Below are 14,683 nucleotides of genomic sequence, written 5' to 3'. Positions count from 1 at the left end.
ACACACACACAAACACTCAGCCACCTGATTCCCATTAACCTGTGGGAGCCCATGTGTGGCTGGGAGAGAGAACCCTAATTTGTCAGCCTGCCGTGGGTCTTAGAGCTGAAGGTTGTTAGCAAATTGGGTTCACCTCTAATTACTGCTGGACATCCCCTAGCATGACTTTGCATATGTGTGCATGCATGCATATTCTATGTGTAAGTGCATTAGTGTGAATGCATATTAAACGCTAAAATATTTTTGCACTTTCATGTGTGTTTTTGACAGTGTACTGATGCTGCTGCGTTTATCAGCATAGAGGAGTCTGCTCCTTGTTTATTGGACTCAGACTGAATTCAGATTAGCCACACATTTTAATCAGTCCAAAGATGGAAGGCTTCATGTTCCATACTTTGATATTGCAAATATATTAATTTCTAACCCCCTTTTTGTACTGTCAACATCTCCCCTTCTTTTCCTTTCTGTTTCTCTGCTGGTCTCTCCTCTACTGTGGTGTATTTTGCTCTTTAACTTGCCCCCAACACCCATCTGGTTAAAAAAAATTATTGATTATAGGATTATACAAGCTATCAAACTGTACAGTCCTCTATGCCCTCTTTGTTGTTTCTTCCAGCAGCCTGGACAGCCAGGACTTGTGAGGTCCAGCTAAATCACTAGCAATGATTCTTAACACCTGTCAGCAATCCATAGTTATTCATTCTTAGAGGTTTAGTCTGATGATGTATGAGACAGCCAGATATAAGTCAATGGTCAGGGTCGGCTACAGTGCAGCGCCCCCAAAGCCCTTGTGGGGATTCAATATTCTGCTCAAGAAAACTTCAGCAGGGCTGATGCTTGATGACAGAGAGCCTTTGGATCCTCTGTTTGAAGGGCAGTGTGTCTCTTTCAGTTGGCCACCATGCTGTAAACTTTAAGAATTGATCTAATGTCTACAAATTAATGTATTGGATGGGAATCCTCAAGTGGAGATACATTGTGTACCAAGATTGGGTTTTGATAGGTGATACTATTTTGTTTTTGTTTAGATTTACTCATTTTGACAAAATCCCGGGATTGCAAATCTTCAGTGCTAACAAACCTTTATTATATACACTCACCTAAAGGATTATTAGGAACACCATACTAATACTGTGTTTGACCCCCTTTCGCCTTCAGAACTGGCTTAATTCTACGTGGCATTGATTCAACAAGGTGCTGAAACATCTTTAAAATGTTGGGCCCATTGATAGGATAGCATCTTGCAGTAGATGGGATTTGTGGGATGCACATTCAGGGCACAAAGCTCCCGTTCCACCACATCCCAAAGATGCTCTATTGGGTTGAGATCTGGTGACTGTGGGGGCCATTTTAGTACGTGAACTTATTGTCATGTTCAAGAAACAATTTGGAATGATTGGAGCTTTGTGACATGGTGCATTATCCTGCTGGAAGTAGCCTCAGATGATGGGTACCATGGTGGCCATAAAGGGATGGACATGGTCAGAAACAATGCTCAGGTAGGCCGTGCCATTAACGATGCCCATTGGCACTAAGGGGCCTAAAGTGTGCCAGAAAACATCCCCCACACATTACACCACCACCACCACCAGCCTGCACAGTGGTAACAAGGCATGATGGATCCATGTTCTCATTCTGTTTACGCCAAATTCTGACCTACCACTGAATGTCTCAACAGAAATCGAGACTCATCAGACCGGCAACATTTTTCCAGTCTCATCTGTCCAATTTGGTGAGCTCTTGCAATTGTAGCCTCTTTGTAGTGGAGATGAGTGGTACCCGGTGGGGTCTTGTGCTGTGTAGCCCATCCGCCTCAAGTTGTGCGGGTTGTGGCTTCACAAAGCTTTGCTGCATACCTCGGTTGTAACAAGTGGTTATTTCAGTCAAAGTTGCTCTTCTACAGCTTGAATCAGTCGCCCATTCTCCTCTGACCTCTGCATCTACAAGGCATTTTTCGTCGACAGGACGCCACATACTGGTGTGTTTCCCTTTCTCACCCTCTTTGTAAACCCTAGAAATGGATGTGCGTGAATACCCTGTAACTGAGCGTTTGTGAAATACTCCGACCGGCCCGTCTGGCACCAACAACCACTGCACCTCAAATTGCTACACCTTTCTTTCCCATTCTGACATTCATTTTGGAGTTCAGTTGTCTTGACCAGGACCACACCATTAATGCATTGAGCACCTGCCATGTGATTGGTTGATTAGATAATTGCATTAATGAGAAGTTGAACAGGTGTTCCTAATAATCCTTTAGGTGATTCTATTTCTTTCATCGTTTTCCCTTCTTTTTTAGCAGAGAGAAATATACAAAACATTCAGCCAGCAGGATTCCCATTTTCACATTTGCTGGTTAAACTGATCAATTTGGCCGGCAGCAGATTATATCAGCTGAAGCTAATTAACAATAATTCCGTAAGTAACTCGCCCAAAACAAATGGGCTCTTTTTAAGCTGGGATCTTTGCTGGGCCAAATACTGTTTATCAGAGAAAGTAATACCACTTTCTAACACCACTCCCCGAGGTAGACTATGTGGTTTGCAGATCAACAGAGTTCTATGTTTTCTGTGGTGAAATGGTGTTGCTGATTGCATCACATCAGTTTCTTTTTACTAAATCCCCTCAATTAAACTTTCATGACTATCACATCAATAATTTAAACCTACGAACATAGTTATTTTGATTCAGGTCTTCTAGTGTTTGGAACAAGTAATGTGAAAAATGTGTTATTTCAAAGTAAGTAGACTTTATCTGTTTCAGTGTGTCAGATACATAACCATCATTTTATGGCTTGTGTTGCTCAGGCCATTTCCAGGTTGTAGCTACATGTAGGTTGTACATATTAATGAAACTACCACTCAAAACCTTTACTGACTTCTTAGCTAACAAAAAGTTATTACAATTTTAAATTCAATCTTTGCGTTTAGTTTTTTTAATAACTTTTGTTACTTACAAATGTTAAAACCTGTATCTTGATAGATTTGATATTGCAATATGAAATGATTTAGACTCCATAAGCAGATCCAATATGTCTTCCGGCCTGAGCCAACCTGTCTATATTTTTCCTATCTTTGCCCCCCCACCAACACCCTCTTACTGCAAGGCAAACAGGCCATATTGAACACCAACATGGGACTATTTTCAAGGGAAGTTAATTGGGTATGTGCATCTGTACCTCTGTGGAAACAAGTGTGTGCATGTGCAATTTTAACACACATGCTAAGTTTTTTGTGTCTCGCTACTTTATTTCATCCTTTCTATCACATCCCCTCTTCCTGTATTTGTCTTTTACAGCCAGTCCGAACATGTTGTTTCTCAGCATGGCAGAGTTTAGGGCTGACAAAGGGATGGAGGGCAGTGGAGGGAGTGATATTATGAGCTTCAGTTGCCAGATTGGCAGCAAATCTTCTTTATGAGCACACAGGGCCAGAGACGGTCTCATAATTCCTCCCTGACTTCCAGAGAGGGAATCCGGACCCCACCAACAGCCGGTGATTCACTGATTGCTCTTATATTGACCCTCTGTGCAGGTATTCACAGTGAAAGAAATGGAAGCAAACTGTGCATGATTTATTATTTAGTATTTTAGTGTTTTTAGCGGAGTGTGTTTCCTGCCTCTTTTTTTGTTAAACACTGCGGTGCACTTATGATGCATGGAAATCAGGTGAACATTCACATGCAACAAAATGGAACTGGAACAAAATTTAACTGCACAGTTAAATATGGTTGTAGACTGAGAAATGATGAGGAGGACATACACACACAGACAAACATAGTTGTGTTGTTTTAAATGTAATTGGTGTAGTTCTTTCTTTCCTATTTATGACGTACCAGAGAAAGTTTCACACATGGGATTGCATGCTACAATCTCTCATTGTGTTTATATGGGGAAAGGTGTGTGTGTGTGTGTGTGTGTGTGTGTGTGTGTGTGTGTGTGTGTGTGTGTGTGTGTGTGTGTGTGTGTGTGTGTGTGTGTCTCTGATACATGGATGTAGGAACAGGAAATACTCTAGTATACTAAGTATACTGGAAAGTCTCAACTTATGAATTTGAAGTGTCTTCTGACAGTAGGCATGGATGTAACTGTATAGTGAAATAATACTTTTTGTAACATATTATTATTATTATAACATTTAAATTAACATACAATCCCATGTGTGGCCTAAATGAATTTACTTCAAGACCAGTTGTTAATTGGAATCCTGTAGTGTAATTTTTATATGCAGGTATAGATTACCTATCCATTTTACTTTCTGCCCATGATGGACTATGCACATATCAAACTAATTACAATGGGCACAGAGTGGCAGCCAAATAACTCCTCCAACTTGTAGTATTCCTGGATGACTAGCCTTTGCAGCATGCTAATTTTCCAAATACTGTATTGGCATTAATGTAACACATATCTCACTCTTCAAATTATCCAATTACTAGTCTGTCTCTTCTTGTAATAGCCAGACAAAATTTAAATCTACTTTTTTAGAAAGAGCAAGGTGCACATTTTCTAAATATTTGTAGACATTTGGTGTCAGAGTAAACTGATATATTGATGCTATTAAAGTAAATATATTTCACTGCCTAGTTTACACCTGTTTTTGTTTGGTCTAGCTCAGTGTTACTGACTTTTCTCATGATAGCACTGTTCTTGAAACAGACCATCCTTGCATATGTGTTTCTGTTTGAGCTCCTTTGATACTAATATAGCCACTAACCAATAAGCCAAATCCCCAAATCTCATGATGGTCTGTGCGTGATGGTATTTTAATGGCCTTTGAAATGAGAACCATTCCCACCTGTGGAACCATGGGAAATAATTAATAATCCTCTGCTGTTATGAGCATTGTACAACAACCTTTCTTCAGTGGAAGAAAATTCAATAGAAAAGAAAGTGAAAATAATAGTAATAATACAAAATATGGTAAATGTTAAGAAACTGAACAACCAAATTTTCACAAAGAAAGAGAGAACAGTAATGATACAAAGCACACACGTGTGTTGTTGTTTTTGCTCACTAAAGCTGAGCTGCTAATGCAATTTGGCAATTGCACTTTTTTTTTTTTTTAACAAGACATTATTATTAGACATTAGTGTATAGTGTGCATTTACCTTGGGGTTGTGGAATTATTGGTCATATCCACACCATCTACTCTCCGGCTGCTTTTGCTGGATCCATCTTTACTGCAATGCTCTACTACTGGATGATCTGGCTTGTATTCATTTTGTATAAGATAATGTCATTTTCCTTTTTAAATGACTCCTACTGTATATATTGGAATGTTTTGCATCACTCATAAGGATATCTATTTAAGAATACCTACATTAAGGTTTCTTTCCTGAACATGCTGATCTTTAGAACTCTCCTTCATTTAAAGCATGAGACTGGAAGGTAGTCTCAGTTGTTGATTGCATAAAGACCTGCTAACTTAGTAAACCAGTTGCTAATTGCAATCAGACTGTGAGAAACAATTGAATAAAAGCTGCATCACACCCACCCATTTATTATGGAAGCCAAGCTTAAGCTTGCGATATTGTAGCTATTGGCTATGCTTTGGGCAACGCAAGATGTACATAGCAACACACACATACATTTTAAACACTTTTTGTCATTTACTCCCTCATCATCATGCTGTTTGTATTTCTGCCTGCTTTCCTTTGTGCCATGCTCACACATACTTGTGATAAAAGACTGTTGCATTCTCTCTCTCTCTCTCTCTCTCTCTCTCTCTCTCTCTCTCTCTCTCTCCTCGCGCACTTAGTACATTTTATACAAAATAAAGAAATCTGTTTGCACGCTGATGAATTTCATTTCAGGACTGGACAAGTTAGAACAAGTTGGTTCTAATGCTGACTAGGCTGCTGGCAGCTCAAGGTGGAGTGGGGCTGAGTAAAAGATTAAAGTGTTTATGAATATTGGGGGTGTGCATGATGTGCTGTATTCACTCAGAGATAGTCAGGCTCAACGCATGTACATAGCTAGGATAAAGCCTGACATCCAGCACATCTCTCCCCTTTGCTATCTCCACCATTGGGACTTTTGTGATTAGTTTAAAAACCAAGCCCAGCCCCTACCCCTAGAATAGATAGGTGGTGTAGCCAGAACATACTTCATCCATTCAGATTTTTTTTTTTTAACCAATCTTTAGGCCAAGCCAAAATGTTTACCTGCCATTTCTTGTGCTCACTCACAAACACACACACACACACACACACACACACACACACACACACACACACACACACACACACACACACACCTGTGCACAAATTCATACACACTCTTCTAAAGGTAGAGTGAGAAACAGGGTTATGCTTGAAGCAGCTCAGAGCAAATCGGTCCTGGTTGAGAGTTTACTGAATCAGGCGGGTACAACTAGTCTGACCTGGCACCAAGTGGGCATGTCAAACTGCAGAGTGATGAGGTGTTTTTGATACAAAGTGTAAGAGAAGAGCATTTTGAATGCTGCACTGTGGAAAAATGCTCTGCTTCGGAGCGGGGTATGATGCAGATGGCGTAGTTAGTATAATCTGTTTTTCTGTCACTTTTTATTTTACCCCTTTCCATTAACCTATAGTGTTGTCTGTTTCTCGTCTCCCCAATTAAAACTTCATTTATTCATCTGCCACAAAAATGCATCAAAAAACATCAGAGAAGTCCCATCAGGTGGACCACTCTGTCACCACAGACCTCCCATAAACCAACCCGAGGCTCCATGGATTACCAGTGAGACAGATAATCAGTCATCCTGAGTAGCCCTTTAATTACTGTGATAAATAATAGATGAACTTATGCAGCAGACCCACAATGGTTTATTGAGCTGGCCGGGCTAACTGAATGTTAGACAGAGGCGGGTCCATGGTTACCTTATTAGACAGACTAACATGTTACGTACAACAAACTGACTGCAAGGACTTGATTTGGAGAGTGAGAACTGCTGCTAGATGATTTCAGGATTTTTTTTTGAAGGACCGAGAGCCTCATTTCCACTGAAGTATTTTATGTAAATTAAACTCATTCAAATTGTTAATTGCCACACCGATGAAAAGGGAAGCAGGGATGAAAAGGTATCACAAAAAGGTCAACAAATCAGTCTATGAGCTTGGAAATTTGATCTGAACAATGAAGATGAATACATTCATACGGTTATAAACAGAGTGAAGAGAAACATTTTTCTGTCAGAAACTTAGCTTGTGTTGTAAAAGATGAGCACATGTTTGTTTAACATAAACCTTTACGTTTTTAGTAATTTTTTAAATATTTAAACGTTTCATGACAGTGAGTGCGAGCGTGGGTGTTTGGATGTCTGTCTTTATGTGTAGTTGCTTCATCCAAAACATCTCATTATGCGCTTGGTCTGTGCACACATTGGCGCAGGGCACCAGATCTGTTGACAACAAAATGTTTGGTGAGGGGTTCCAAGACATGAAAAATGAATCTGGACCAAAAAATTTAGATTAACGGCTCATGCAAAGAGCTGGCAAGCTTGGGGGTGGTGGTGGGTAGTTAAAGGGTGATCAGGAAAAGGGTTGAAAGAGAAATAAGCTTGAGAGAAAGTGTATAGAATGAATAAGCCACATGAGAAGATTTTTTTTTTAAATAAAACATCTTTCAAGAAGGAGAGAGGGGACCAAATGGCTAATTATGTTTGGAAATTCACCCATTCGCATTAAAAATTCAAACATGGAAAGGGACAAAAAGTGTAAGGAGTGTAAGAAAAATGAATGAATAGAGAATATAATAACAATGTACCTCACCCCAGCTGGCTAAGTGAGTTAGATTCTGCATACATACCATACAGAGAGAGAGTTGGGGAAAGCAACCCCCCTTCTAGACTAACTGTAGAGTTGAGACGATTTCCGCTGAAAGAGAGCATGAAACATAATTAATACAGTTCTCCTCAGTGAAAACCTACATTACCGTCTTACTTAGAATAAACATATCTGCTATGGAGAAACACCAACATTTTGTAATATCTATAACTGATAGGATTTCATTTCTTTAAAAATATAACCCCTACCTACGTCTTTTTTTTTTTTTTTCACAGAACAAATTTCACATTTACAAAAGTTGGCATCTTGTCATGGGGCAAATGGTCATTTTAATTCCCACTGGGGTATTGTGCGAATAGAAAATTAAATGAGCTCCCACTCTGGGGTCTAGATGATTGTTATTCACTCCACTGCCATCCGCTATTTCACGCTGCAAGGCTGTGGGAGCCCTGTGTGCAGAAAGGTACATAATGTAACTTTGCATGGAAATTACAGTAATACTTAGTGTGCAACTAGATACACACTGGTTCAGGTTCATAATTGTATTTAGAGGTTGTACCACAATAAGTTTACATGGTTTAATTTTTTTTTGAACGTCATATTTTTGTTTTACTGCACATTGCTGCAGCTCCTCTTTTCACCCTGTGTGTTGAGCTCTCCGTTTTAGCTGCAGAGTGAGCCATCTCCCTTCTGTTCCGTCTCTGTTGGGAGTCGCACATGCGCAGGACCTCGGTAAGCATTGCTAGCTAATCAGAAGCAGCAACACTAGCAGCTAGGCGAGCATTAGAACGTGTGTTACAAAGTGACACACATTTGTCACGTAAATAAAGGCTGGACTACAATAGAGCTGTTCGGAGCAGTTTGTGAACAGTGTTTTCTGTTGGAGATGGTACGTCCCTTTGGGGTGGACTTTGGGCTTTTTCACTTTGTACAACAATAACATGCACAAAATAGACATACAACACTATAAAGGAAAAGGGAAAAGCCAAACAGCATAACATGAGATCTTTACGAGCAGCAAGCAATCTGAGTCATGTAGTCAGAAAATTAGTTTTTCCAGTTAAAGATGCTGTATATGTCAGAACTATCCATTCTCAGAAAAATACAGTACATTTTAACCAATAAAGAATAATAAAATACATGTGTCTGATAGTCTGGTTGGTTCGCCAAGCATTTGCCTACAGTGAAGTTTCACTCCGTCACTGTTGCATCTTTTATAAAAGTGCCTCCCTCATCACCCACCACTGAGGTGCCCTTGAGCAAGGCCCTTAGCCCCAGCAGCTCCAATGGAGCTGCTCGGAGGCCAGCAGTTCAGACTGTAGTTGTACTGGGCAGCTTCTAGGTATGAATGTGTAACTCTGTGAATATGATCAGGCATTCCTGCAAAAGAAAGGCTGCCTCTCATGAAGCTCCCCTGAATAAATATAGGTTCAATAAGAAAATTTAAAAAACATCACTTCTTTCTTTTTACACAATGCAATATTGTTTGGCAGCTAACATTCAAGTAAAATGTGCCCTGTGGAGTTTTCTTGCAAACCATCAAAAGTTACACAACATTCAGTGTTACTCTCTGATGACCTTCAAGGATACACACTATTATCCTTGAAGTCTACCAGTCATGTTGGGTGCATTTCTTTCCTTGTAAAAGCCAAAGTATTTTATATCAAGTATTGTTTACATCCATGCTTACTACCTTGCGTTCTTCTTCTTCCCTGCATTTCTTGGTCCAATCCATCGCAGGATATCTTGCTGTGTTACTGGCGCTAGAGGATTAGGAAACCGTGTAAAACCATCTACAGGACTGTGTTCTGTGCCACACACGCATCCTCATGCACATGCACGAGACAAAAAAAAACATTGACCCGCTCATAGAAACAGCTCCAAAGTGCTTCTAGAGGTTACAAACTCCACAGGAAATCATTTTCAGTTATTAATCTTAATTTCATTTTTAAGATAAAAATGTACAGCATCCCCCCTGCTGGGGTGTCTATGACTGTCACATGTCATACAATGAGTCATACTTGTATTTACTTCACAATTTCTGTTTTGAAGTGAAGACACCGGCAAATTATGGTAACAACCATCTGTAATGCCAATTACTGAGGCCTTTTCTATGCTGCGGAACATCTGTTAATTTGTGTACTATACTTCTTTGTGACGCTCACTAGGGAGCTGCTGTCGTAGAATTCCAGGTGTACATGACAACACGCGTATGTGGCTACCTGCTAATTAGGGAATGCCCATTTGACCGTTTTTTAAACTCTTTCTCTTCAACCCCACGAAAAAGAGAAGTGACTTCAATTCGTTTTTGAGAGCAGTTTTGGAATCAGAGTTGCATGAATTTGCTAGATTCAACAACTCTGTATAGAGTTTGACTTGGCTAAATGATATTAATATATTACAACAGAGTTAAAGAAGACAGGAATGGTCATGCACTGCCGCAGAAAACATTTATTGTATGTTGTAAATGGTTTGTTGAAAACAATACATATTCACTTTAATTTTAAGGTCACTTAGTTACACTGCAATATAGTTTTTTTTTGTACTATGGCAACTGCACTTTACTTTACAATACCTTTATTTGACGCCACTTTCCTTCAGTCTACCTTCTGCTCATTGTCTATTGTTTGCCTGTTTTTCTTGTGTTTACTTGTTTGTTTGTTTGTTTTTTGCTTTTATTGTAGAAAATGCTACTGTAACAAGTGAATTTCCCCGCTGTGGGATGAATAAAGTATTATCTATCTATCTAATGCTTTTGTAGGTGGAAAAGTTAAACGTTAGTCCTTTATTTCCAATAGTAACACTGAGTACGTCCTAAATACAAACTGCCTTCTGCCAGCAGAGAGGTCAACCAGTTCATCCTTCTTACCTCCTGCACATTAAAACCACTTCTAGACGGATGGAGATCATCAGACAAAAATAACTGAGATGGACTATATTGAGTTTATAAATATAACAGAAAAAATGTACAGTGCAGCAAACACAATTCAGTTAAAGACCACCTTTCAATCAAAAAGCGCAGAAGAACAGGACTTTCACTCAGGAGGTCAGGGTTCAAGTCCAGTCCAAAACCATAGGTCAGTTGACTGTCCTACTGACTTATTTATTACTTACTTAAGTTTTGTAACTAACCCAACTTTATCCCAGCACTTTACATCTTGTAATTCTGATATTTTCCAAAGCTTTTGCAATGGATTGATCACAGGAGTTATGAGCGAGCAAAGAGACAGCTTAACCTGAGCTGCATTATAGACTGCCATAATGCATTTTGCGTCCACCTGTCTCAACCTTTTCATTTATGTTGTTATCGACTGGTGTGCCACCTTGTTGTAGCAACTTCTAGTTAACGTCACAAAGTTGGGATACATAAGTACTGTACGTTTGTTACGGAAGTTAAGTAACAGTAATAAGTCACTAGGTCAGCAAATGGACTTGAGCCCTGACCTCCATGAGTGAAAGTCATGTGTTTATACGCACCACCATCCTCCGCAACCACCAACCCAATACACATACATACATACGTAAATACATACGTACGTACATACCTACGTACATACATACGTACAGTACATACATACTTGTGCACACAAATATACACTCACATATCGCTCTGGTCTGGTTGTGAATGAGTATCCATGTATGTGCATGGGAAGTATATATATATATATATATTAATTATATATAATATATATATATATATATATACACTCACCGGCACTTTATTAGGTACCCATGCTAGTAACGGGTTGGACCCCCTTTTGCCTTCAGAACTGCCTAATTATTCGTGGCATAGATTCAACAAGGTGCTGGAAGCATTCTCAGGGAGTTTGGTCCATATTGACATGATGGCATCACACAGTTGCCGCAGATTTGTCGGCTGCACATCCATGATGCGAATCTCCCGTTCCACCACATCCAAAGAGCTCTATTGGATTGAGATCTGGTGACTGTGGAGGGCATTTGAGTCAGCGACTCATTGTCCGTTTCAAGAAACCAGTCTGTGATGATTCCAGCTTTAGACATGGCGCATTATCCTGCTGAAAGTAGCATCAGAAGTTGGGTACATTATGGTCATAAAGGATGGACATGGTCAGCACAATACTCAGGTAGGCTGTGGCGTTGCAACAATGCTCAATTGGTACCAAGGGCCCAAAGGTGCCAAGAAAATTTCCCACACCATGAACCACCACCACCAGCCTGAACGTTGATACAAGGCAGGATGGATCCATTCTTTAGTTGTAGACGCCAAATTCTGACCCTACCATCCGACTGTCGCAGCAGAAATCGAATCATCAGACCAGGCAACGTTTTTCCAATCTTCTATGTCCAATTCGTGAGCTTGTGCAAATTGTAGTCTCAGTTTCCTGTTCTTAGCTGAAAGGAGTGGCACCCGATGTGGTCTTTGCTGCTGTAGCCATCTGCTCAAAGTTCGACGTACTGTGCGTTCAAGATGCTCTTCTGCCCACCTGGTTGAACGGGTGGTTATTTGAGTCACGTTGCCTTTCAGCTCGAACCAGTCTGGCCATTCTCCTGACCTCTGGCATCAACAAGGCATTTCCGCCCACAGAAACTGCCGCTCACTGGATGTTTTTTCTTTTTCGGACCATTCTCTGTAAACCCTAGAGATGGTTGTGCGTGAAAATCCCAGTAGATTAGCAGTTTCTGAAATACTCAGACCAGCCTTCTGGCAACAACAATCATGCCACGTTCAAAGTACTCAAATCACCTTTCTTCCCCATACTGATGCTCGGTTTGAAACTGCAGGAGATTCTCTTGACCATGTCTACATGCCTATATGCACTGAGTTGCGCCATGTGATTGGCTGCTTTGAAATAAGTGTTAACGAGCAGTTGGACCGGTGTGGTAACACTTTATAATAACTACATGCTAAAGCATTAGTTAAGCATTGTAAATTAGGAATTTATCATTTATAAAGCATTATTAACATTAATACTCATAGTAAGTCATTTACAAGCAAGTTATAAATGTTTTAACTTCACATTATTAAGCATTAGTTAAGCATTAGTAAATGGAATTCATTATTTAAAGCATATTCATACATTATACCCAAGTAAGTCATTATAGCACAGTTATAAATGTTATCCACATTATTAAACATTATTTAAGCATTAGTAATTCTTGATTTGTCATCTAAACATTGTTCTTGTTTCTAATCACATTAGTAAATCATTTATAAGCATAGTTATACATGTTGAATTCTATATTTATAAGCTCCTTTATAATGGGCTTATGATGACTTTAAAAATTGTGTGTTCACTTTTTATAAAGGAAATATTTCAAGACATACCATATAAAGTAGTCTTTATGGTTCGAAGATCATTTATAAAGTGTAAGGAAATGTAAATAAACTATTTAGATGTACATTTTGCATGCATTTATACAAATGGTTTAGACATTTTGAGTGTAAGACAATGTTACAAACATTTATTGATATTAAATTTATGTTAATTCAGTTGTTAGTGGTTAACTATTTTTAAGACTATCTACCACATACAAATCATTGACTAATGAGATTGAAAAATCAGTTCTCTCAGTTTTTCAACAGAAAAGTAAATAGACACACAAAATGATGAACATAAAAGGATTTATTGCCATTTATGGTTCAGCCATATTCATAATAAAAACATTGATTCTCTTCAGGAGACCCTGGCTGGATAATATAACATTGTTCGTACATCTTATTTATACAGTTGAATGGGACTACTTGTACTTTTGGAAATGTCATGAATCAGTCTGCCAAATGCACCATTATGGTGTTTCTTTGCAAGCCATTCATTCCACTCAATTATTGCAAGATGGTCGAAAGCAAACTATCTGGTGCGATTTCCCCTAAGCCTCCAGATCTGCTCTTGTAGGATCTCCAGGCCCTCTCATATGTTGGGTATGGGCACCAGTATGGGGATTACATACCACCTGCTGGTGGTGACTGTGTGATGGTTGTACCCTAGTGCAGGGAGTATGCGATAGGCACGCCACTCATCACTGATTATTGATGATCACAGCCTCACATGATGGGCGATAAGGGGACTAGATGTCCTCGAGATCTTTCTCCACAAGCGTAGAACAGGCTTTCTTGATGTGTCCTTGATGATGCTTGACACTAACATCCCCAAAACCACTTCTTTCTCTTCCATCACCAACCATTCGTCTCCCGTACTGATGAAGATACAAAAACAAAACACAGACAAACACATACCTATTATATAAGAAAAACACAGTTGACTATATTACAATTATTTTTAACATTTAAGACCCTTTCTTTTGTGCCGAAAGGCTCTCCTCATCACAACAAACTCTCTTTTCCACCAATCTTCTGGCCTGTACGCCTCCTCATCCTTTCAACCGCCGTGACACAGACCTCCCTTAGTTTTTTAGCATTTTACTGAGAGTTGCTGAACTGGGCCCATGCTGTCATCACATGCAATCTGTCGTAATCGTAGACCCTGCACAAATCTCCCATAGGCAAATTTAAAAGGTAAGTTTATGTATATCTGAAACATGAACAAAACATTCAGTGCTTTACTTGGCAATGTAGTGAGACTGTGGTATGTGTTTGTTATCATGTTATTACTGCCTACCTGTACATGAATTGCATCCAGTTACTGAAGGAGACTTTGAACGACTGAAGATTGACTTGTGCGACAGAGATTTGTTTTTTCGTTCAACATGCGAGGTCCTATTTAAAAGAACAGTAATATTAAATACGATTTTTATTAGAAAGATGTCCATGGCCTAGACTAGGAGCTAGTCAAGTCAGTAATGATTTTTTGTAATCATCCATGTGCGGACATATTCTGATATGATAACCTTTGCAAAGTGAAAGCTTTGTTGTAGGCTATTACCATGATTTTATACCCATTCTTTAGCAGGTGTCCGAAACAATGAAATGATA

At 39.4% G+C, this 14,683-nt stretch overlaps 1 protein-coding gene and 1 long non-coding RNA gene across 3 annotated transcripts in view; both read left to right on the top strand.

Annotated features, from left to right (window-relative positions):
* The window catches only part of LOC116671978 (uncharacterized), a 17,629-nt gene extending 8,134 nt beyond the window's left edge, over positions 1-9,495 (top strand). Inside the window, exon 3 of the long non-coding RNA XR_004327433.1 lies at positions 9,439-9,495. This is a non-coding gene — a long non-coding RNA (uncharacterized LOC116671978). The remainder of the gene's footprint in view (positions 1-9,438) is intronic.
* The window catches only part of cntnap2a (contactin associated protein 2a), a 351,650-nt gene that overhangs the window by 129,434 nt on the left and 207,533 nt on the right, over positions 1-14,683 (top strand). The gene's annotated exons all lie outside the window — the stretch shown is intronic.

Source organism: Etheostoma spectabile, chromosome 22, assembly GCF_008692095.1.
Source record: "Etheostoma spectabile isolate EspeVRDwgs_2016 chromosome 22, UIUC_Espe_1.0, whole genome shotgun sequence".
NCBI lineage: Eukaryota > Metazoa > Chordata > Actinopteri > Perciformes > Percidae > Etheostoma > Etheostoma spectabile.
This window is presented reverse-complemented; position numbering and strand designations above follow the sequence as displayed.